General features: G+C 44.6%; 1 long non-coding RNA gene across 3 annotated transcripts in view; it reads left to right on the forward strand.

The window, feature by feature from the left end:
• Window positions 1–1,753: 1,753 nt before the first annotated feature.
• Window positions 1,754–25,839, forward strand: part of LOC147581516 (uncharacterized) — a 188,454-nt gene continuing 164,368 nt past the window's right edge. For 2 of the 3 annotated variants that reach the window (XR_015249986.1, XR_015249987.1), the window contains exon 1: window positions 1,765–1,854. This is a non-coding gene — a long non-coding RNA (uncharacterized LOC147581516). Of the gene's footprint in view, window positions 1,855–25,839 lie in introns of all 3 variants that reach the window. The other variant, XR_015249988.1, reaches the window with a different exon arrangement.

The following is a 25,839-nucleotide window of genomic DNA, read 5'->3' on the forward strand; positions in this document are numbered from 1 at the left end:
AAAGTGTTGGTCCCATGGCGATTTACCACCTTTCTTGTAACCCAGTCTACAGAGTACTGGGGGAATCAACAGATTCTCTTTTCCTGTCCACCACTGCACCCCTTCCCACCCCGCCCCGGCAGAGGAGACTGGCAAGGCCCACCTACTGTCTCCACTGTTAAGTCTTCTTCCAGGTGAAACACTTGCATGTTTCATAAGGCCAAACAAAACCTAAACCAGCTAGGATTTTATGAGCCTACTTTGGTGCTGATCTGAACCAAAAGCTGAATAAAATACATAAACCTAACAAGAACACTACAGACAAAACCTGACACATAAGAGACACATATATGATGGAAACTAAAAAATAATTGCCTTTAATTTAGAAATTCACTGGTGGATTCCAAGAGAACAAAGAGAGCTTCCTCTTGGATCTTAACACTAGCCAGTGAATTCAATAACGTTAATTCAATAGTAGTCGAGGTGGGTGAATGGGTAGGAGGAACAAATGTATTCAGAACTTCTCTTGGGGATCCAGAACCTGCAGTGGACAGTTGAGGAAGTAGTAGTGGGAAAAACAAACACGAAGACTGAGCAACAGAAATGGTGGTGCCCCCCCACCCCCACCCCCTCGCATTCTGAATTGATTGATACTCAGGCACTATTGCATTCACACAAATGGTATGAATGACTTAACTGCTTCATTCAAATTCTTGCTCCAAATCAGTGGGTCTCAAGCTTGGCTGCACATTGAAATTACCTGTGGAGTCTTAAAAAAGCTGGTGCCTGGGTCCGATCCCAGAGATTCTGATTTAACTGCTGTGAGTTGTAGACTCGGCACCGGGCGGCTTCTGTGCACCCAAGATTGATAGCCACTGGGCGATCAACCAGGAAATCAGGAGAAATGGCTTAGGTCAGTGGTGCTCAAATTGTAGATGTCTAAGAATCACCTGGAGGGTTTGGTAAATAGTTTGCTGGAGCCCATCCTCAGAGTTTTCTGATTCAGTAGGTTCCAGATGGGGCCCGAAGAGTCTGCATCTAACAAGCTCCCAGGTACTGCTGGTTGGAGAACCATACTTCGAGGACCACTGGCCTGGGTGGATCCTATGTTATTATGTCCTGAGACAGCTAAGCCATTAGCATTCTTTGTGTGTCCCCCCAGAGCCAAGAAATAAAGCCCCGTGGACCCTCCTCTACATGTGCTTGGACGGCACCTCCCACACTAATCTGCCGGTTCCCTCAAGCCTACTCATGGGGAGCAGCCTCTCTTTTTCCAACCTGGAAGCGTAAGGGCTTTATTCTTTGCCGCCCTTGTTGAATTTTGTGGAAGTCATCTAATTACCATTAGATATATGGAATCTAATTACCATTAGGTGTCAGGAACACGGTATCCGGGACATGTCAGCCAGCTGCATAGAGTCCCTCAGACCTGCTGGCACCCCAGCTGGCCGGGGCAGCCTTCCTTCCATGCGCTCCTCCATTCCAAATTGGAGCCCTCGCTCTTGGCTCTGGACGTGCCCCAGTCCAACAAGCAGGACCCACGGTGCATTTGGAATCCTGCCCTGGAGGACGCCCATTATGCTCAGAAAGCCGTGGTGGCCCAAGGGCAGTAGTTCCCCCTTCCCAGTCGGCCGTTTCGCTTTCCACGTCTCCGTTACCTGCCGGCCACCGCCGGCCAGAGGCAAATTCTCCTCCTTCTGACGCTGCAGCGTCAGCGTCAGCGTCAGCGACAGCGTCATAACGTCAAAACGCCGTAACGCCATAACGTCATAACGTCGGGAGCCGCCCACCTAGTGTTACGACGCCGAAGTCTTTCTCCTCGCTTCTTCTCCTCACGTGGGCGTGTCATCCTCGGGAGGCCTCGCAAGAAGGAGGGTGAGTGCAGTGCAATAATTTGTACAATTTTATGATTAGTTATTGTTCTCTTACTGTGTCTAATTTATAAATGAAGCTTTATCATAGGTATGTATGTGTGTGAAAAAGAGTATATAGAGGGTTTGGTATTATCCCTGGTTTCAGCCATCCGCTGGGGGTGTTGGGACATATCCCCCATGGATGGGGGGCAGTTGTAAGGGAATAAATACTAGCTACTACCATCGAGGGGCACGTACTGTGCCAGAAACTGGTGGCACGTCACTCACATCGTTTGATTTAACCCTCGTGTCCATCTTTAAAGATGGGAATGAGTGTGCCCATTTTATAGTGGAGACTGAGGCACAAGGAGGGTGACTTGGCCAAACCTTACAGTTGAGGGAGAGAGGGGAGGGATGTGTGGCTGGCCTGGCTCCAAAGCCTGTGCACACCTTTCTGCCTCCCTCACCACGGGTGGAATAGTGTGGCGGGAAGAGCGCTGGATCCCAGCTGGTAAAAATGCTTGCCTTCGACTGCCAGACAGAGCTGACTGGCCAGCAGCCTTGGACAGGTCGCTGAGTGCACCCTACCTGCCTCAGTCCTCAGATCCTTATCTATGAAATGAGGGGGGTTGGACTGGGTCGCTAAGGACCCTTCCCACTCTTCTAAAAGTCTCTCTGCTACTAGTGCAGCCGTGTTTCCTCTCCCAGGATGGGCCCTGCCTGGTGATCACACTCTGTGTGCAGCAGACCTGTTTCCAGAGAGAGCTCTTTCGAAAGGTGCAGGTTCAGTTACTGTGGCCCAACTCAGCCAAGGTATCTAAGGTTAAGTCAGCCTCTCCTAAAGCCCCTTGATGACTTTATAACGTAGGTGTAAAATGTCCATTTTCTGGTGAGATCTGGTGTTCAGTTATCTGCGATGGTACTGGATTAAAAGCTGGTCACCTAAAACCCAAGGGACAGGTGGCCAGAAATCAGACTCACCCCAGTGTGTGGCCCCTTGGGCCTGTCACCCCTAGAGCAGCAGCCTTGGGGGTGTGCTGGTGGAGGAGGCCAGTGTGATGGCAGGGTGTCTCAGCATGCTGGGCACAGCTCCCTGTCACCCTTCCCAAGGCCAGCAAGATTGGTGTGATGAAGGAGGTTGCAGATTTGTACCGTGATCGTTACTAGTAGTAGGGGGGGGGTTGCTACCGATGATACACAGAGTGATGTCCCACTTTCTTCCAGAAAAACAAATTTGGACCCGAAATTAGGAACCTTAAATTGTAGTTGGCGGTTTCGTTCAGATGAGCCTCATTCCTCATCCGTAATGTGGGAGGGAGGGGTGAGGAGGGCCACCCATCTGCAGCCTTTCCAGCTTTAGCCCTCTCTCAGCCTCGGTGAGGTTTTGACAACAGATCAGAGGGCAAGGAGATGCAAATAGGCAAAACATGGGGTGCCTAGGGGCTGGATGCCAGGAAACCTGCTTTCTAAACAGTCAGATAGTATAAAGGTTTTTTGTTTTTGTTGTGGACTCTTTGTTTGCATATTAATTTTTTGAATTGTAGGGAAATGCCCGTAACATAAAATTTACCATCGAAACCTCTGTGAACAGTGCAGTGGACTAAGTACGTTCACCATTGCTGTGTGACCATCACCACCATCCCTCCACAGGACTCCTTTTATCTCTAAAGATATGTTAACAGTGTTTGCAGAGCACTAAAAATAACATCTTGAAAAGCAATAGTGTTTTGAGTTTATAAACCTCCTTTGTAGGAATTCAGGGCAGTTCACAAACATTATCATGTCTGTCCTCACAATGACCTTATATAGAAGCAGAGAGAATAGGAGAGTGGGCAGATCAGAGAGAGAACGAAAAAGAGGGGGAAATGTAATTTTGGTCAGTTTCACGATGATCCAAAGAGGTTCTGAGTCGCCCAGGATCACGGTTTTCAGGTAGCTGACAATCTTAGCACTCAGATCAAATATCAGTTCAATTATCAGTTTCCTGAGACCGTGATTGTAGCATCGACCAGAGAGGGGAAAATGTATTTTTTGAAGTTAGAGGACAGCGTGGGATTGCCATGCCTTGTGAGAGAATTTTTCTTCATAGCACATTGCTGGGATGGGCGTGTCAGTCTGGGAGTGGAAACTAGGGACAGGCACGCTTGGGCAGAGCCCCTCAGGGGTGCATTACTGTTTCGGGTTCTGTTGGTCTCTGAGCAGCTGCCAGTGGTGAGCTTTGGGTAGTAAGGGCTGACTTGGTTGTAAGGCTAAGAGAGGAGGGAGCACTCACATGTGCAAAAGTTTTCATGGCCTAGGAATTAAAGCTACAGGGCTTCAGGTATGTGTGTGTGTATGTGTATGTTGTGTGTGAGAGAGAGAAGGAGGGAGGGAGAGACATACAGAATGTAAACGAGCACCAAATGCAAAAGATATATGAAAAAAATACGTGATTTGTCCTGGCTGTGGATGAGGAATCCGATGGAGAAGTTAGTCATCAAAATTAGTAAATTGCATTTGTTTGCTTTTTTCAATTTGCTGCACCTTTTATAAAAAAAAAAAAAAATATTCCCTGTTGGAGAAGAAAAAGAAGAAAACCGTATTCATGTAAAGTTGTGGTTCAGGGGCACCTGGGTGGCCCACAGTCAGTTAAGCGTCCAACTTCGGGTCAGGTCATGATCTTGTGGTTCATGGGTTTAAGCCCTGCATTGGGCTCTGTGCTGACAGTCAGCTCAGAACCTGGAGCCTGGTTTGGATTCTGTGTCTCCCTCTCTCTCTCTGCCCCTCCCCAGCTCACGCTCTGTCTCTCTCTTTCTCTCAAAAATAAATAAATGTTAAAAAAAATTTTTTTTAATAAATAAAGTTGTGTTTCAGCTAGATTCAGCCTTTTGAGAACTGAAAAGTTTCCAGTAAATTTCCAGGAACAAGAGATGTCACTGTTCCTGGTGCAAAATTTAAATCCATGAAGTCCAGGAATAATCGTGTATACACTGTGATTAAAAGATAGAAAAGAACCCAAGAAATAACGTGGCCATTACAACCAAACAAGTAGGATACTGTCATTTAGTCTGGAACATGCTTTTTCAAGGTATGTAGGAAAAAGGAGTTTGCTTCTTAGTTAACAGAGTGTATAATTGGTCTGGCAGTCTCCACTCCACCACTTACATATTTAATTGGTTTCTCACTGAAAGCAAAAGAAAGCATACAATAAATATTAGCTTTGTTATTGTTACTTTTGCAGTTGGCCACATTCTAGGGAGTTAATGGGGAGGCCAAGAGTAGTTGACTTCAGATATCCTTCCTTCCTTCATTGCATTTATTAGGAATCTGATTTGCACCAGGCACTGTGCTAGGAGCTATGGGTAGCGTTTCAGCCTTGGCCTTGGACGAGTTTACAAACCAGCAAGTGAGATGGACATGTAAATATACTGGTGCAACCAAGGGTTATTGGTGCTGTGAATGAAGAGTGTGCAGAAGGGGTCAAAAGGCACAGGCTTCCAGTTGTGAAACAAGTCCTGGGGATGCAATGTACAGCATGGTGACTACAGTTAATAATATGTATTGTGTGTTTGAAAGTTGCTAAGAGATGGGGCACCTGGGTGGCACAGTCGGTTAAGCGTCCGACTTCAGCCAGGTCACGATCTCGCGGTCCGTGAATTCGAGCCCCGCGTCGGGCTCTGGGCTGATGGCTCAGAGCCTGGAGCCTGTTTCCGATTCTGTGTCTCCCTCTCTCTCTGCCCCTCGCCCATTCATGCTCTGTCTCTCTCTGTCCCAAAAATAAATAAACGTTGAAAAAAAAAAAAAAAAAAGAAAGTTGCTAAGAGAGTAGCTCTCAAAAGGGCTCATCAGGAAGAAAATTTTCTGACTTTGTATGGTGATGGATGTCAACTAAATGTATTATGGTGATCATTGTGCAATACATACAAGTATGAAATCTCATCTCTATACTTGGAACTAAAACAATGTTATATATCAGTTATATGTTAATAAAAAATAAAGTATTTGTAGAAAGTGCAAGGAAGGGATTGATTAGCTTGTGTGGATGGTGTATAAGGAACCAGAGAAGGCTTCTGGAAGAGATGACATCTAAGCTGTGTTTTTTTTTTTTTTTTTTTAAATAAATCATAGTTTTCCAGACAGGAAGTGTTTGGAGGAGGGGTTAGATGTGCTTAAGGGATGTGGTACAACTGAAGAGAAGGTTCAGACTCCATACATGATCTTTACAAAATGATTATCAAATGTGGGGTGCCTGGGAGGCTCAGTCGGTTAAGTGTCAGACTCTTGATTTGGGCTCAGGTCATGATCTCACGGTTCATGAGTTTGAGCCCCGCATCAGGTTCTGATGGACAGTGCAGAGCCTGCTTGGGATTCTCTCTCCCCCCTCCCCCCACCCCTCTTCCACTTGTTCTCTCTCAGTCTCAAAATAAATAAATAAGACCAAAAAATGGTTACCAAATGGAATGACGTTTGTACTGCCTAAAGGGAGCTGGCCATGAGCAGGCCACAGATCCTCGGAAAGAAGAGGAAAGTGAAATTAAGTAATAGAAAGAAGGAAAATGATAGAAAAGCAAATGAGAAAAGTTGAATGGGAAAGGAGTAACGATATGTGGAAGGTTGAGAAAAATCATATCTTAATCCCCAAATGAGAAACTACCATGTGGTCAGAGTTGGGCCAGAAGATCAATAGACAGGCCCTTCTGGTTTGAAGCTAGAGGTGATGTGGCCAGTGTGCAGCCAAAAACCTAAACAGAACTAGAATAAAATGGTACCACCTATGCGGCACGTCTCGAAAGACAGAAGCCATCATTTTTTTTTGTCAGGTGCAACCTGTTCTCAATACTTGGTGCAGCCGTACCCCCAGAAGGGAGGGAGCCCTGGGTGGGCAGCAAGGACGCCCATCCTCTGCCCTGTGCCTGTAATCTCCCTCACCTCCTTCTGTGGCATTAGAGGTGAGGAGTGGGGAGGGAGCAAAAAGGCACAGGTGGCACAAATTCTACTAGAATCTGGCTGCCACTGGGAGGCCAGTTGTCTGTTTCACCTCCGCTTATCAGGTCTGTCATGGCAGTCTTTGTTCTAAGACATAAAATCACAGAACCGTAGAATTTCAGTGTCAGAAAAGAAAATGAGTATCTCCTAGTTCAATGGTTTTCGAACTATTTTGAACATTTACCCAAAGCAGTAACAATTTGAGCCTGTAGCCTCAAATTATGTGTTCATGTTTAAATGACATAATTATACTTCTATACTAGTATATTTATTTAAAAATATATACAGGGGTACCTGGGTGGCTCAGTCGATTAAGCACCCAATTCTAGATTTTGGCCCAGGTCATGATCTCACAATTGGTGAGTTTGAGCCCTGCATTGGGCTCCATGCTGGCAGTGTGGAGCCTGCTTGGGATTCTCTTTCTCTCTCTCTGCCACTCCCAGCTCGCTCTTGCTCGCTCTCTCTTTCAAAGTAAATAAATAAACTTAAAAAAGATTTAAAAAGTAAAAATATATACAAAATTACATTGATTAATTAATTAGTATTATTTTATTCCTATACCTTAATGGTTGTCTTTGTTTCCTCTGGGGCACATGAAATCTGTTTGAAGGCAACTCATCAAATTCAACCAGGTGTGTTCCTCTCTTCTGTAACTCTCTTCCAAAAGGAAATGTAACCTTTTCTTGAACACCTAGAGGGGCCCTCTCATTTTTGGAAACTTCTGGGAAGTCCCTGGTTACCATTGCCCCAGATGGTCAAGGGAGGGGCTTCTATACAGAGTCACATCTGGAGTTTAGGCCGGAAGTGAACACCTCTCTAGGCAAGCAGAGGGAAGGAGCCCTTTCTCTGCATTTGGCTCTCCCTGGGTCTCACCACAGTTGAGCTCCAGAGCTGTGAAGACAGCAGGAAGGGCCTTTCGCCGCCACTGTAAATATTATCGTTGCCTCTGGTATGCAGAAAAGCAAGAGGAGCAGCATTTGCTGCTTCCAGGTGGCAGACGAACAAAAATCAGAGTGGGGTGGGAGGAGATGGTGGGGTGTCTGGGAAAGAGAGATCAATAAAACCTCACTAGTGTGCGCTATTTACCATAAACAGCCCGGGGGTGTTTGGGGTAGGGAAAACTGTCAACAGAGATCAGTCTTTCTCAGTGACTGTGGGAGCAGGTGTTCCAGAAGGAAGGATAAAGATGGCAGCCTCAGTGGGATCGATGATCGGACTCATCGCAGCAGTCCCTGAATGTTAATGTGGACTGGCAGCCCGTGCCACAGCACACGGGGCCCCCTGCCATTTTGAAAACACACCCTTCAAGATCCCGAATGGCCAAATCATTTACTTATTTTCAGACTATGGACTATTTCCTCAGTTCTTCAGCAGAGGTTTTCCAAAACTCACAAATGTTAGGGGTAGAGCTGGTTTGTAGCCAAGAATTCTTAGTTGACAAAGAGTTAAGGTAAAGCCTAGGTAAGGTGAAAAATGCAGGCATATCTTGCTCTAAAACATGTCAGGACTCTCAGAGAACTGACTAGAAATGCTTCTCTGGGCATCTTTTTGTGAAAGTATTTGAGAGACTCTTTCATTTCAACAGTTAGGCTCATCGGGGCTGGAGGATCTTTCTGGCAATTTGAAATTCTCTCTCTTCCCCTCCCTATTCCACCTGCTTTTGAGTGACAGACTAAGCTGGATCCTGAGGCCAGATTTAAAATTATTGGGACTTTTAATTTGATTTCTTACCGTTAGATAATGAAAGAACAATATCCCTTTTGAGGTGAGTGCCCCATGTTGAAAGCTGTTCTGAGTTTCGCGGAAAGGGAGAGACTTCAGCGTCTGGGGAAGAAGAGAAATCTCAAAGGGGAAACAAGTTGGTTTTCACTGGGGTGGGGAACGTGGGTTAGACCGTTTGCATGCCTGGAGAGCTTTTCCTGACTTTCCAATTCCAGAAACACGGCCCTGGGGGTAAGCACTCATGGGGGTGAGTGTGTATTCTAGATCTGGACAATCATTGAATGCATCTTCCTGACAACAGTGATTGATCCAAGGGTTAGGCCCATGACCCAAATAGGACCTTATTGAGGTCTGATGTATACAGATGCTCCTATGGTTGCTAGCTGGGAGGGTATGAATTTCGGGCTCTTGGACACCATGTCATTGCCTGCCGTGTAGAGAATTAGAATGAAGCCAAGGACAGACAGAGGTGAAAGATGGATTGATGCATTCATGAGGATTCATGGGGAGGGAGAGAGTCCTGGTAGCATGAAATCAACCATGTCTCGCTGTCCTTGCAGCCCAGTGAAATCTATGGTGAATCCTTTAACCCCCACCTTTGAAAAAGAACCAGATCCTGGTGACATGATGACATCTCATCATTTCTGCTATGACAACCTTAAGTCCAACCAGCATAGTGTCTCCCCTGAAAAGTAGTAACCTCCTACCTGCTAGCCTCTTAGCCTCCTGCTCCTGTTTTGCTCGTCCACATTCACTTTTGCATACAACAAAGGGGTCATTTGGTTGTTTGCTTGCACAAAGTTTTGAAGCATTAATTATATTGTCACTCCTCTGAATCCTTCAAAGGAACCTCATGTCACTTAGAGTAAAGCCAAAGTCTCACAATAGTTTACCCTATAACCTGCTGTCCCCCTCATCTTTGGATCTCACTGGCCTCCTCACTGCTCTTGAACAAATGTTTATCCTCTGAGGTGGACATCTTTTTATTTTTGCATGCTGTTTAAATCTCTTAGTTTTGTATGGTTGTTTTCATTGCACATACGGGGAGCCCTGGAATGTGAGGAGCACCGTGACTTCCAAGGCTGGCCCCTAAAGTGCTGGTTCCCTCTGCCCATCCTTTCATTCTGCTGACCACCCTTTGGGTCCTCCCAGCTACCCGAGCCTACAAACTCCCTCTTCTGCTTAAGCTACTTTGTGTTGTGTTGGAAATTTGAGGCGGAACTGTAAATCTCTAAAGATGAAATAAATTGACTTTTTTCCCAAGCTTTTGATGTTGGTTCGACGTAAGTGTTCTGAAGATGCCAGTAGTTGAACCTCCCAAAAACTTAGAGCTTGCTGGGGCGCCTGGGTGGCTCAGTCGGTTGGGTGGCCGACTTCGGCTCAGGTCATGATCTCGCGGTCCGTGAGTTCAAGCCCCGCGTCGGGCTCTGTGCTGACAGCTCAGACCCTGGAGCCTGTTTCGGATTCTGTGTCTCCCTCTCTCTGACCCTCCCCCGTTCATGCTCTGTCTCTCTCTGTCTCAAAAATAAATAAACGTTAAAAAAAATATTAAAAAAACCTCAGAGCTTGCTAATATTTTTCATAATATTTTTATGCTTACATTGTGTGCTCTTAAAGTTTTTGCTACATTCTGAAGCCTGAGTCTTAGTATCGTCTTAGGGTCAGTATTTTCCTATGAAAACTTATGTTTGAAGTCAAATCTAATTCAGTGAGCAAGTGGGGTTCGACTTAGAAAACTTCTGTGTATAGTCAACATTTCTATCAACTTTTACTCTTTTGAAAAATGAAAATCACTGGGGTGCTAACATTCCATATCTTTATTGTCTGGATGCTGTAGGACTCAAGTGGGATGACAGACAATGAAACATGCAGGAATCATTTTTTTTTTTTTTTTTTAGCAGTAGTTATATTCCCCATCACTTCTCTAGGCTGTAGACTGCTGGTTTTCCTTCATGTGTTAGAATCACCTGGGTAGCTTTTCAAACCCCTGTATCTAGGCTGTGCCCCAGGCCAATTCAGTCAGATCCCTGAGGGTGGGAAAACAATGATAAAAACACTAGGCAGCATTTACTGAGCACATACTATGTGCCAGGGTCCATGCTCCATGCCTTATATGCATTATCCCATTACATCCTCCAAAAATTCCATGATCCCAGCTGGACAGGTGAGGAGATAGCTCAGGCACTCAAAGGTTACATAGACTTCCCAATGACCTATAGGGAGCCAAGGATGAGAACCAGTTACTAATCAGACAGCCTGATTCCAGAGCCTAAGCTCTTCTACGATTTGGGTTTCATATGAAACACACATGGTTTCAAGAATCAAATAATTCTCAGAGCTCATTGGCCAAAATACCATTCTATCAGTCCTCTAGTTCCACCCCCCAGCTGTCCAATTTCCTCTTCTCAAGGCTATCACTTTCAGTGGTCTTACTTTTTCTTTTCATATATATGTGTATGTCTCTCACCAGTATTGTTTATAAGGGTACTTTTGCTTTTTGCAGTTTTAAGCATTAGCTCTGATCTTCCCACATGGAAGACGATGGCATAGATTTTACCACCCATCACTGCTCATTTATATATAACTGCACCATTCTTTTGATTATATCACAGCAGATTGCATTATGTGGATTATGTAAATACTGTTTTCGGCTGAGCTGTGTAGTACGTTCGCTACATGGTTATGCTTTCCTTTTTTAAACAACTCCATGCTTGTTTCTGAGTTGTAATATCTGTTGTTATCTCTCTGGGAATGATAAAGATAAATTTCTTTGTTGTTTGTTTTTGACAAGGACAGGGAGTAATTCTCATATCTTTGCATAGTATCTGTTTACTCCAAGTTGCTTTTTTCTATTTATCTTTTCTGGAATCGGCTTTTCATATCTGAGGCTTGCCTCAGATGTCCTGTGGCCCTTGGCTGTCTGCTCCTAGGTGTTAAAGAAATCTGAAACATGCACATGGGGGCATCTAGCTGGCTTCACTGTGTATTTCCGCAGGAAACTCCAAGGTCAGTGTCTTTGGATCTTTTCTCTCAGGATGCTCACATTCCCCAGAGAAGGATCTTCTAGTCTTCTCTCTGAAGAGTGTTACCCTGGATTCCAGCACTTTCGAAGTAGGGAAGAAGGGTGAGGATATTTCAGTTAATCCCCCTGTTTTCAACCAAGTACTCTTGCCCTCAGCTGGTCTGGAGATCACTGATCTGTAGATTCTGTTTTGTCTTCCCTAGAGAATCAGCCTCCAATCTCCAGGGGGAGGGGTGGGAAACCTGTACAGGGTTGGCAGGAGGACTGTGCACCTCACTGCTTTGTAAATAGACTTTTAACCAACTGCTCCCCTTTTGGCCCCTCATTCATCCTCACTTCTGAAGGTAACTGTGCTGCCAATTCCTGAGGCTTCTCACGGTTCTGGATGCAAACTGAATTGTTTTCCAGCTTCCCTTGCTGTTGACTTAGCATGCATCTGCTAGAATATGCCCAGTGAGTTATCATTTGTGCTTCTCCTTTTTAAGAATATAACACACACACGCACATATCCATTCCCATATGTGTGGATTTGTTATAGGATCTTCTGTCCAGTCTATTTGTCCTAGTGATTTAATGCTGTCCCCTCGTTCTTCCGGGGAAACAAATAGGAGTGGAGTTAAATAAGTGATCAATCATCATCCTCACGGAGGAGTCTGAGCTCTTCATCACCACCTCTGTTAGAAGGACAGACAATTGGCTATTTTCATGCTGCTGAAATTGGGTATTAGCACTTTCCCAGTCCTTGATTCATTGGCTTTTCTCAGCCTGGTTGGACAGGTCATGAGGCCGTCGAATGCCCATCGCACAGATGAAGAATGGTATGCAAACAATAAATTCCTGGGCTGGGAGCACATCACAGGCTTCCTGACTTCTAACCTGGTGCCTTTTGCATGTTTCCGTATTGTGTTCTGGCCTGTATTGAGGACACCATCTGTAACTAGGAAGGATGATGCTCTCTGGTCCACCGGAGATTATGGGAAACCATGATTCCATTTATCACCCTGATTCAGATTTCAAGTTCACTGCCTGAGTCTACAAAGAAGAGAAATAGAAGAGGGAAGCCTGGTCTAAAACACTTTTATTCCATCCTGGCCCTTCTTTATCTGCTACAACTGTTAAGGCCACTTAACATTAGGAGCAGATAAATGCAGAGATGACCACATTTGTGCTAGTCACAAAGGGCGATAAAAGGCATGGGGATTCCCAGGCACTGGAAGAATGAGTAAAACAGTGAACTGTCTTCCCAGGCTGGATACCAATGCTGTATCAACACTGAAATGAGCCCATGAGGATGGCCTTTGGAAGCCAAGTGAACTGTAGCTCTTCAAGTTAGTGAGGTTACTGGTTCAGCTAATTGTAGAAATGCAGGCACTCCCCACTGACCCAGAAATCCTTGCAATTCACAGCTTAAGGACATACATTGTGAAGGTGGTTTGTGCAGTTCATTTTCGAAAACAGAAAGACCTGGGCAGCTCTAGTTGGCACATGTGCCCTTTGTGGCCTTCCCTTGAGGCTCAGGAACATGGGTGAAATCCAACTCTTTGCTCTAAATAATAAAAAGAGACCAAAGGATAAAAAGAAATCCAGACATCACAGTGAATGGGCTAGCTAGCCTTAATGAGGTGCATGCAGAAAACCACTTTATTTTCACCCTGGTGTGTTTGAATCCATTTACTAATTCTGTGGGCTGGTTTGTTCCCTGCTGCTGGGGAAAGACTTGGGCAGGTCCAATGACTTCATCACTGCTGGTAATAAAGAGCCCTCTGGGTTCTCTAAGTCCCCAAATGAGTCTCACTTTGAAAATTAAGCATTTCAATAATTAAAATAACCAGGCCAGCATAGACATCCAAACAGAAGACGTCAAAGTTAAAGCTTTCCTTCTCCCGTTTTGTGCCTGCCTTGGGTTCAAGGTCCGACAATAGGATTTTCCCTCCTATTACTACCTCATTGAACTGCTTTTGGTTTCTCTGAGGCTGGAGCTGGGCCAAGGGATGTGTGAGAAGGAGCCAGAGGTCTTTCTGGAGGGGCACAGATGTAATCATAGTGGATTGGATGTGGGCTCTGACAGTTGACCAGTTGTGCTCCTCTCTGGGGCACTTTCGGGTTGTGCCATTCTCCGGCAAGCTCCTTATGATAATTCCCTCCTCAGTCTTGGGGCCTCTGCATGTGGGTCCCTCTGCTGGATCCCGGTGCCCCTCCTGGAAGCCATGTGGGGCCGGGTCTTCCAAAGCCCGATGTGGCCATGAGCAGCACTGACTTTAGTCCCTGTGCTTTGTCCCCCGGCGCCTCCTGCACAGCCCAGTGCAGGTGCACACTCAAGGCGGGTGCAGTCAAGCTAAAACTCTCACCGTGCTCCTCTGTGTTCTTGGCAGCACTTTCCACGGCCTAGAGAAGGGGAAATTTCTCTGTCTTCCTCCTCGGGGGTGGGGGAAAATGAGCAGCATCCTGTTGGCGCTGTTCAGCATCCACCTCTGTTTATCTAGGTGGGTGATTCAAGGTGGGTGATGGTGTTGGGTGTTTGACCCCCTACCCCCATCCCCCACACCCTCATCTGGATGGTTTTTGAGTCCTGCATTGGCCTGGCACGTAGCAATTCATTCTTGGCCTTTTGTTGCTGGAAAACATCCCCCAAAGATATCGGGTGACTATTACCTTAGATGCCAAAAGACATGGTAAACTAAGAGTCTTGAGGTTATCTCGGATTGTCCAGGTGAGCTCTTAGTGCAATCATAAGTGTCTTTATGATTAAGTCAGAAGGAGATTTGACACGTAGAAGATGAGGAGGTAACATAAGCAGGAAGATAGAGTTAAGAGAGAGCGGTGGTCACGAGCCAAGGAATGCCAGCAGCCACCAGAAGCCAGAGGAGGCAAGAACCCTCCTGCCCTCCCGTTTGGACTGGTGTCCAAACCTTCTAGAACCTTCTCAGGGAGCGCAGCCCTCCGGATGCCTTGATTTCAGCCCCATTATACTGCCTGCCACTTCCTGCATCCAGAGCTGTGAGAGAAGGTATTTCAGTTGTTTTAAGCCACCCAGGTTGGGCTCATTTGTTAACCGTAGCCCCAGGAAATGAATATTGGGTGCCTCACCTAAAAGTAAAGTAGAAAGAATCCCATTTTGAATCTGTTGTAAAAGGAATGATTTTTAAAATTGTCTTAATGCCTCTGACAAGGGCTACTTTTCACTCCTGCAGGCGAGTGTTAATACATTTGACTTTTGATGTGTGTACACGAGTCTGAGGGATGTCACTTGATTGGCGTTGTCTCTGCATTTGTTTCTGCCTCTGACCAAATGACAGTGGGGCCTTCCTGTAAGTGTGCATCACTTTCCAGCCTGTGTAATTCCTTTTTCCACCTTGTCCCTGTAGACAGAACCTTCTTCATGGTCCCACTCCCACTTACTATCCTTGACCTAGTTATACTTAAAAGTAATTGTCTATACATGTCTGTTTCTTTCCTTGGGAGGTTTCATGTTAATTTTCCCCTAAGGGAGCTCCCAGAGATAACATTGAACAGCAGCCCTGTGCACTCACTGGAGGGAGGAGGATTCCCTTGTTAGAGATAAGAGATGTGATTGACACCTTTGATGCTTAGCTGGCTCCCGGTTCTGGCGTCCTGGCTGTTGACTCACAGAAATGTAAGGTTCGTACTAGAACTCGAGGTTTTTAGTCCCAACACCCAGAGTCTACAGCCGAGACCCTCAAGGCCTGCTGAGTTCCCTGGACGTGTGCCACAGTCAGGAAGCGTCACTCCCAGGGCTTTGCTTGCTGCATTCTGCCACTCAGTCCCACTCTTCCCCTTCCTGCGCTCATCTCCTCATCGGTGGGGAGGAAGGGAAGGCAGGGTGGCAGCATCATTTGCTCATTCAACAAACAGTTGTTGGGCAACCACCAAATACAAGCTTTCCTGCTAATTGCTGGAGTGAACACCAACCAAACTGTCCTGGACCAACGGAACTGTCTGATGAGTTACATACTTCCCTTCGGCTCCCCTTTCCAACTAAGACTCACATGAGAATCCACGGGATATAACAGAGAAAAGCACAAGGTTTGGGGCTGCAGCAGATGCTGGGGAAATGGGCTGTGGAGAGGGGTGCAGACTGGGTAACTAGGTACCCCCCAAATTTGGTACCTCCCACCCCCTGACAGTCCCCAGGGTATCCAGGAACCCTAAGATTCAATCAATGGTTTCTCAGGTTGAAAAATGCTGTTTTAGAGCCCAGCTTAGTGAAGAGGCCACACGAGCTGACTCTGGGGACATTCTGCTGTTTCTAATGCTAACATTGCTGCTTCCAAGCTTTGTGCTCTTGCCCCAAATTACTTAATCTTTCTATGTGTCGATATCCTTACCAGTAAAATCAAGATAGTACCTGATGCTAAGAGTTCCTAACTCCTTGGGTATTCAAACTATTAAATGAGTTATTTCATTCACACCAGGCCTGACACATGGCACCGAAGAAATGTCAGGTAATATAATGTATGTGTTTGTAAATTTTCAACTCTCCACTGCCCTGTATAGCTGCCCTCATTTTTCAGTCAGGGTGGAAGATGTCAACAGAACATACTTAAAAGCCTAGGAAAATTCCACTCCACTGCCCGTGCTTTGATGAGTGCTCATATAAGTCCTGCCTTCTGATGGACAGGACTGAACTTCAACAAGCCCTGGACACTGGCTGGAACAAAACCCAGTCAAGGGGAATGAAGGGAAACCATGTGGGGTTCCTCTCACCCTGCCAAAGAGTCACAGGGAAATTGCTTTTATTGGCGGTTATGGCTTTGCCACCAGCGAGGAGGTTTTCTACTTGCAGAGCCCTTAGCCAAGATCCAGGGAAACCATGAATGACAAAGGCTGGGAGTGGCCTGAAGAAATTTAGCTTTGGAGATTGGGTAGGAGTTGGGGCAGAGGGTGGAGAGAACAGGAAGGGAGACAGGTTTGGACAAGATGTTAGGGGCAGAAGGGGAGGAAGTGAAGAAGGCCGCACGGGCCTTCTCACTAAGGACAGTTTGTCCTGCAGTACAGAGCTATTGCTCAGGGCCTCAGGGGCCTGCATCCTGGACAGTGGCAAACAGATGGGGCTTGGAGGGCCTGCTGAGGACTCTGGGGAAGCTTCAGCCAGGGCCAGATGCAGCTAAGGCCGGTGGCCACCTGTGCTCATTGCCCACGCTACCCACCTGGCCCATCTGCATTTACTCAATTCACCAGTGACATCTGCAAAGCCCCCGGGGCTCCAGATCAAGTTCCTAAGGAAGGCTGGCATGAGGCCCAAGGAAGGAATGCTTTCTTTGTGGTTCCCATTCTCACCAACAATGTAGGCTGCAGCCTTCCCTGGCTTGCAAAAACTACAAGGAAAGTGAGCCTGGGCCGAGTCCTGCCCAGGTGCCTTCATATTCATTTGTTCTAAGCCAGATGTGTGAGGCCCGCCACAGGGAGGGGTGCCACAAATTCTCCACCCTGCTGGAAAATAACCCAGTGCTTCCTAGGGCAGCATCCCTTTCATACATAAAGTGAGACAGGGGAACAGCAGTTGGGGATGAACTAACGAGAAGGCAGGTCAGCCTACCATGCATTAGATACTTCACAACATTCCAGACATCGGGTCTAGATATTTACATACATTCTCTGGTGTTCCTCAGCACTGATGCTTCAAGGTTTCTCTTGAAACCCAGGCTCACGGATTTCATTCACCCGCCCAAGGCCATGTGGCTGGATTCAAACACAAGCTTGTCCTGTTCGAAAGGAAGAGATCTTTCTCTCACCTGGGTGGCTCCCAGTGCTGTTTTTGGACTGGTGTTGGGGAGCTGCTCAAGGTGACACATGTCTGGACCTACCTGCAGAGACTGTGAATCAGAACTTGTGAGGTGAGGCTGGGGAAATTAGCCTCAGCAGATGTTTGTTTCTAAATCCCTCCTGGTGATTCTGACCCTCAGGCACTGGACCACTGAACCACACTGCCTTCCCACCAGCACTTTTGATTGCCGCTTCAAGTAGCCCCAGTGCTTGTAAAGGGCCTTAAACCTGAGGGAATCCCATCCGCCCAGTCTGCCTTGGCCCATTGTGATTCCCCTTACCTGGATCCCTGGCTTTCCTTAGAAGGACTTGTGGAGACACCTGATCTCCTGCTTCTGCTTCCTCCTGGGTCTCTTGTACAGCCTCCCTAAAGATGGGATCTGGACTCCCTAAACTCAGTCAGGATTTCTTAATTTCACAAACACTTCTTTAGCAGTAACTGTGTGCCTGGCAGCACTGTAGGCTCTTTACTTAGTATGCAGCAAGCTCTCATTATTTGTGGTAGTGATTTTCTAGAGAGTCGCAGCAAATACTGAATTAGGGAATACAGAACCGCTGCTCCTGGAGGAGATTTGGGGGTAGGTTTCTGAGAGCCTGCGGTCACAGCGTTTGCATCGTCCAGTCAGTACATAACTTGCTTTATGTGTGTTTTCTGTTTAAAGACACCTTGGTATTGTTGACCCATCAACATTGAACTCCCGGCCAACAGCACTGTAACTTATGCCTGAATAAAGCTTCTCTAACGCACTTATTTTCCCCGCATGGCCCATCAAAGCCGTCTGTGCTTACAAACACTACACAGTGCTTTAGAGCTATGCTTGGGGGCCATTTTAAACAGCAGAATCACCAGTGAAGAGCACAAAAATGCAAAAACGTGGCACTGTAAATAGACTTCAAAAGTGACACTTGTTTACAGTCTGAGAGCTGAAACAAGAAAGCAGAGTGTCTGTCCTGTTTAGTCTCAGCTGAGATTGTGCACGTCACATGACTCACATTCTTGAACACTGCATGTGTCCAAGAATGGCCGTGGCAATGCCACAGGTGTGGATTTGGGGGTTACAAATAAGCTTGGGGCCTGTATTAACTTGTTTAATCCACACCACAGTATGAGGTGGGCACTGTCCTTGCCCCTCCCCAATCCTGATAACCTTTAGAAAAATTTATTGGCAAAATTCAAAAATGCCATTTTAACAGATGAAAAACCAAGTCACGGAGAGGGCAAGTAACATAGCTCGGAAATGGCAAAGTCCAGCTTTGAACCTGTTACATTTGGCTCCACAGTTAACCATGCAGCTGTGCTGCCAGATTGCAAGCTTATCTCTGTGGACTTCAGAGCCTGCTCACCAAAAGGGGTGCTCATAGAATTAAAAAGGGAAAAAAAAAGAATAATTTAGCATGGTTGTAGGCACTACTGGATGTTCATTAGGGCTGTTCCCTGGGTCCCGATAAGTTTGGGTTTCTCAAAGTATTTCCAGGTCTCCCAGCTTCAGAGCCATTTGATGTAATGCAGATTCTCAGAGATCCAATATAACTGGAGTGGAGTGGGGACTACATTTTTAGTAAGTACCTCAAATAAGTCCAATGTTTTAGGATTTTGATAAAATTTAATACCCTGTTGAATGAAAATTATACATCAAAAATAATGCTTGTGATGGGCAAGGGGCATTAAGGAAGACACTTGTTGGGGTGAGCACTGGGTGTTGTACATATGGGGTGAATCACTGGATTCTACTCCTGAAATCATTATTGCATTATATGCTAACTAACTTGGATGTAAATTAAAAAAAAATAATAATAAAAAAATAGTAATACTTGTGAAATTTGTAACATTTAGAAAGAGTATTTTTTTAAATGAGTTGCATCAAGATTTCCATAATGCCAGAAGTTAAAGAAAATTTGGTTTACCCTGAGATCTGTTTCTTTCTGAAGAGTGTGTTCAGACCTAGATCAAACACATAAGACACTTCAGTCTAGGAAGAAGCAGACTGTATCCCTTCTCTATTTATCAACTTCCCAAGATCTGATCTGGCCTTTAAAAGAAAAAAAAAAAAAAATGTTACAGGTTTACTTGAAAATAATGGAGAAACTAGATTGTCCTGTTAATGTGCTTTTAGAAACCTAAGCACTTAAAAATAATGATTGACTGAATGATTGTGACACCAGCATGTGCATTTGTCAAGATCCACTTATATTCTTGTGGTTTGTATGCTATACTGTTAATAAACTATAGTTCAGTACAAAATACACAAAAATTCACAACAAAATTAATTACTGCTTTTGCATAAATTCTACTTCTTAGTGTTTCTCCTTTCTCACTTATCATAGAAGCCCAGATCTGTGGGTGCACCAACCTATTCTCCAATTCTGTTCTCACTTGATTAGTCCTGTTTAGAAGTCAAAGGAGTAACAGCCAGAGGGGCTGCAGAAATACTCACCAGCTAAATGTTACCTCTGGGAATAAAGGGATGGGTTTGGACTTGCCATGCCTTCTGCTGTGTTCGTCTTAAAAAATGGAATGCACTGTGAACTTTTCAAAGAAACAGTTAGGTACCACATCAAAGGACATAACTGTAAAACCAGCTACCATCCAAGGTTCCAGGCATCTCAACGGTCACAGAGCCTTGGCGAAGGGCAATCTTGCTTCTGTGAGACACTCTGTCCAGGCAGCAATCTGCCAACATCATCTTTTCCTTTTAAACAAGCTCATCTATCATCCAGGAGCTTGGACGACGAATAGGTGAAGGAGTACCATGCAATCATCTGTGATCATGAATTGAGCCTCAGGGCTCTGAACTATGGTCCTGCTTGGAGCTCTTTTTCAGACCCTTGTCTTTTTAGCAATATAGATTTGGAGATTAGAAAATGGGACAGGTTGCTTTTCATGTACAAAAGGCCACTAACCCTGGCTTACTCATGAGGCAACAGAATGATTAATGCTGACCTGTCTTTTCCTCCTTGACCTGCTCCCACAGGAGGAAGCGCACATAGCAGTTGGGTCACTGACCAGGGTTCAGAGATAGTGCAGAACTGTGGGTTTTGTGATGGGGAAGATACTAGCCAACAGTGGGCGGCTCCCGATTGCAAAGCTCTTCTCCAGATCAGTTATTTGGCTACGCTGCCTAACAAGGATTGCCGTATGGTAGTCAAAAGCAAATCTATCATTTCAAGTTTGTGCTACCTCATGTCTCTGTCAAGTTATGCTCCCAGTTAGAGGGCATTAAGAAGCTCAGCCCTCTGAGAGCCATGGACGTGGCCAACCTTTCAGCATCTAACACCAATTACTGTGAATAACCTTAAGGTTTCTTATTCTTTCATTCCTGATAACCTGGAAAACAGTACAAGATTCTGCCTCAGGAGCTATTCACACGCTGATTTTCATATGATTGGTGACCTCCTTTCGAACTCTGCACACCTGTACGATAAGTTTTAGATTCTCAGAGAAGTTGCATGATCCGATAGCTTTGAGGGAATTAAAAGGATTCAAATAAAAGCAGATAATTAGCAATTATACTAGTAGATGTCAAAATACCTGAAAGGTTCTCAGTTGGCTTTGGATGCCTAAGTAGAAATCTGATTCAGGTTATTTCCTTAGCACATTTATAAAATGTGAACATGTGTTTGTGTGTGTGTGTGTGTGTGCACGCACTTGTTCCTGGTAACACTGCAAGTTGGTTGGACCCTAAATCAATCTGTTAAGGACAAATAAGCAGTAAGAAGAGTGTCTTTCTGCTGCAGTTTGGGGCCACCCCTTGGTTTTGAGGACCGTGCCAGAGAGATCAAATGGCCCCTGGGTTAGCAGCCTGTGAGAAAGCAAGCCTGCTGAGAGCACAGGCCAGGGCTCGTCTGACAAGGCTTGGCTGTCCTGACACAGAATTCCCTCCATGGAACCACTCCCTTCTGAGCTGTGCAAATGCCACGCAAGCCCTTGGCCTTAAGAAAAGTTAGCAGCATTCACTTTAAGAAAGAAGAGACAAGTTCTCAAATGATCGATTCAAAAACTGAGCATATTACATGCCTACACACAGTACCAAGCTAGATTGTATACACAGTGTGTAAAAAGAGCAGACATTTTACCCTTCAGGGACTTAGGATTTAATATTTCTCATACAAGCAAAAGATGAAAACACAGTATAGCCTTTATTCTCCTGAGAGTAGACATCATATGTTTAGGGGGGAATGTAAGTGAGGGAAACAGTGGTTTGGAATGTGGAAATCTGCATCCTGTCACTGTTATGGTACCAGAGAACCCTACATGTCAATGATCTACCTAGAGAGTGAGGAGGGTAATTACAGGCCATCTAAATTTCCCTTTCAGCTTCTGGCACTCCGATTCTATTGCCTCTCATTTTTCTCTGCTGGCAACAGAATTCAGGAGAAATGTAGACAAAGAACATTCTATGAGATGGCTCAGTCATTGCCATTAGAGCCATCCATTGTGTCAGAGGAGGACAATGCCCAGTAGCAGAATCTAGCACATTAGGTTAGAAAAATATCTGTAAGCATCCAAGGCCTTTAAAAATAAAACACTGTAATGGTACACTTTGGATTTCTTCACATTTTCACCCATCAGCAGAGGAATACTGGAAGGAGTTGTAAGGTGTCTCTTACCCTCTTAATAGGGTACTGAGGAATTTTGTCACCGATACTTCTTTGATAGGTCATCTTGTCCTTAATCTCTTCACTTCAGTGATCTGCCACAAGTATGTACACTTGAAAAAGCAATAGGTAAGCCTAGAAAGTAAAGCAAGAAATGTCCATGCCAAATCAACAGACATTTATTAAAGATCTACCATGTATCAGTCCTTGTGCTAGAAACTAGAAGGATCTACATCCACATTCTCAAAGAAGTAAACTAGGATTCTTTTCAAGGTAAATTTCTCATGAAATATAAGAAGGCTTCACGAAAGAAGGGGCCAGGGCACTTCTTTGTTCAATACAGCTGGACCTCACGCTGACAGTTCCTTCATAGCCATAGAGGATTATTTTAACCCATTTCCTTAAGGACAAGATACTCTGGATTATATTTTGCATGTCATTAATAAATTCAGACTAAACAGCCGCTGAATAAAGTTTCTTCATATAATCGCATGTCCTAACATATATATAAGGGAAACTATTAATTTAAACCAAAATGATTAAATGAATTTTGTCTGGTGTAGGGTACTTTGGATTGGAAGAAAACTAAAGTCCCTTCTAGCCATCATGTCCTATACTTCCATTCTGCGTGTTGTTATTTTTTAATTTTATTTTTTAACTCATTTTTATTTTATTTATTATTTTTTATGTTTATTTTTGAGAGATAGACAGGTGAGAGAGAGACAGAGAGTTGGGTGGGGGGAGATGGAGGAGCAGAGAGAGAAGGAGACACAGAATCCGAAACAGGCTCCAGGCTCTGAGCTGTCAGCGCAGAGCCCAACGCAGGGCTTGAACCCATGAACCGTGAGATCATGACCTGAGCTGAAGTTGGACGCTTAACTGACTGCGCCCCCATGTGCCCCTATAACTCATTTTTTAAATTAAACTTGTTATTTTGGGCTAATTTACAGATTCATGGGGAGTTGTAATAAATGATATGGAGAAATCCATACATCCTTTGCTCAGTTTCCTGCAGTGGTAACATCTTGCAAACTGCAGTATTATGTCACAGCCCAGATATTGATGTTGGTATAGTCAAGACACAGAACATTTCCATCATCATAAGGCTCCCTCATGGCCAGACCCACTTTCCTCCTACCCTATCACCTGTTCGATCTGTGGTAACCACTAATCTCTTTTTCACTTTTATAAAAAGTGAAATGGAATCCTACAGTAAGTAACCTCTTGGTTACTTTTCACTCGGCATTATTCTCTGGAGATTCATCCAGGTTGTTGTGTGTATCACTATGTCCATGCTTTTTATTGTTGCACTGTGTTCTATACAACAGAATTCCATAGCACAGTATGGATGTACCATAGTGTGTTTGATCACTCACCTGTTGAAGGACATCTGTTTCCAATTTTTTTTTGTTACTAATGATACAGTCATAAAACATCCATGTATAGGGCTTTATGTGGACATAAATATTTCTTTGGGAATGTAATTGCTGGGTCATATGGTAAATTGCATAGTCAGCAAACTTTTTCAGAGTAGCTGGACCATTTTACACTCCCATCAGCAATGTATGGGGGATACAGTTTCTTTGCTTTCTTGTCAGTGTTGGATATTGTCGCTATTTTTTATTCAAACCATTCTGATAGATATGAAGGGATATCTCATTGTGGTTATAATTTGCATTTCCCTATTGGCTCATGCTGTTAAATATTTTTTCATGTGGTTATTGACTGTGTATTCTCTTTGGTGAAATGTCTGTTTGTGTCTTCTGCCGATTTTTCTAATTGAGAAATCAGATTTGCTGTTGTTTTTAGGAGGGATTTTAAGAGTACTTCATACAGTCTAGACTCTAGTCCTTTGTCAGATCTGTGGCTTGCAAATATACTCTCCCAGTCTGTAGCTTATCTTTACATCCTCTTAAAATAACAACATCCCTCTTAACAGCCTTTTGCAGAACAAAGTTTTTAATTTGGATAAAGTCCGACTTAGCAATTTTTCTTTGTAGGAATTGGGTTTTGGTGTCAAGTCTTAATCTTTTAACTCTGGAAACCAAAGACTTTTTCCTATTTTTTTCCTAAGAGATTTATACTTTTATGTCTTATATGTAAGTCCATCATCTGACTTAATTTTGCAAAAGGTGTCAGACTTTGATGTTTACATTTTGCCTACGGATGTTTAATTGCTTTTGCACCTTGGTGTCAAACATCAGTTGGACATATTTGTGTATAGCTGGATTCTCTATGGTATTAGTTTGCTTGGACTGCCGTTACAAAGTACCCCAGACTTGGGGAGCACCACAACAGATGTCTGAGATCAAAATGTCAGCAGGGTTGATTTTTTTCTGAGGCCTCTCTCCTTGACTTGACATGTGTCTTCACATGGTCTTCCCTCTGTATGTGTTTGTGCCCAAATTTCCTTTTCTCTTATAAGGACACTGATTATATTGGATTAGGATCCACCCTAATGATCTCATTTTAACTTAATTACCTCTTTTTAAGGCCCTGTCACCAAATATAGTCACATTCTGAGCTACTGGGGCTAGAGCTTCCAGATGGGTAATTTGATGTGTCAACTTGACTGAGCTGCTGGGCCCAGACATGTGGTCAACATTATTCTGGGTCTGTCTGCAAAGGTTTTTTTTTGGATGAGATTAATATTCAAATGGGTAGACTGAGTAAAGCAGATTGCTCTTCCTAATATGGGCAGGTCCATCCAATCAGCTGAAGGTTTGAATAATACAAAAAGACTGATCCTCCTCCTGTGAGTAGAAGGGAGCTCTTTCTGCCGGACTGCCTGACACCAGGACATCAGTTCTCTTCTAGTTCTTGGGTCTGCTGGCATTTGTACTAAAACTGCACCATTGACTTTCCTAGTTCTTACACTTAAGACTCAGACTGGAGGGGCACCTGGGTGGCTCAGTCAGTGAAGCATCTGGCTCTTGACTTCGGCTCAGGTCATGATATCATAGTTCATGAGTTTAAGCCCCACATCAGGCTCTGTACTGATAGCACAGAGCCTGCTTGGGATTCTCTGTGTCTCCCTCTTTCTCTGCCCCGTCCCACTCATGTGCTCTGTTTCTCTCTCTCTCTAAATAAATAAACTTAAAAAAAAAAAAAAAGACTCATTGGAACTACACCCTCAGCTCTCCTGAGTATCCAGGTTTCTGAATGAAGATCTTTGGACTTCTAAGACTTTATAACCCCATGAGTCAATTGTTTATAATCTCTCTTTCCCTCTTTCTTTCAGAGATATAGATATAGGTATAGGTATAGATATAGATATGGATAGATACAGATTTAAATACTACACACTCAGGCCTTTGCACTCAGACTGAATTATGCCATTGGCTTTAATTTTGTAGCTTGCAGGGGTGCTTGGGTGGGTCAGTCGGTTAAGCATCCAACTTTGGCTCAGGTCATGATCTCGCAGTTCGTGGGTCTGAACCCTGTGTCGGGCTCCGCGCTGACAGCTCAGAGCCTGGAGCCTGCTTCAGATTCTGTGTCTCCATTTCTCTGTCTACCACTTCCCCGCTTGTGCTCTCTCTCTGTTGAAAATAAATAAACACTAAAAAAAAGTTCTCTAGGGGCGCCTGGGTGGCTCAGTCGGTTAAGTGTCCGACTTCGGCTCAGGTCACGATCTCGCGGTCCGTGAGTTCGAGCCCCGCATCGGGCTCTGGGCTGACTGCTCAGAGCCTGGAGCCTGTTTCAGATTCTGTCTCCCTCTCTCTCTGACCCTCCCCTGTTCATGCTCTGTCTCTCTCTGTCTCAAAAATAAATAAACATTAAAAAAAAATTAAAAAAAAAAAGTTCTCTAGCTTGCAGACAGCAGATTGTGGGATTTCTCAGCCTCTATAATCATGTGAGCCAGTGCCTACAATAAATATATATATATATTTGCAGCTTATTGTTTCTGTTTCTCTGAAG

This window comes from Puma concolor, chromosome B1, assembly GCF_028749965.1.
Source record: "Puma concolor isolate L17-30 chromosome B1, mPumCon1.1.hap2, whole genome shotgun sequence".
Taxonomy (NCBI): domain Eukaryota; kingdom Metazoa; phylum Chordata; class Mammalia; order Carnivora; family Felidae; genus Puma; species Puma concolor.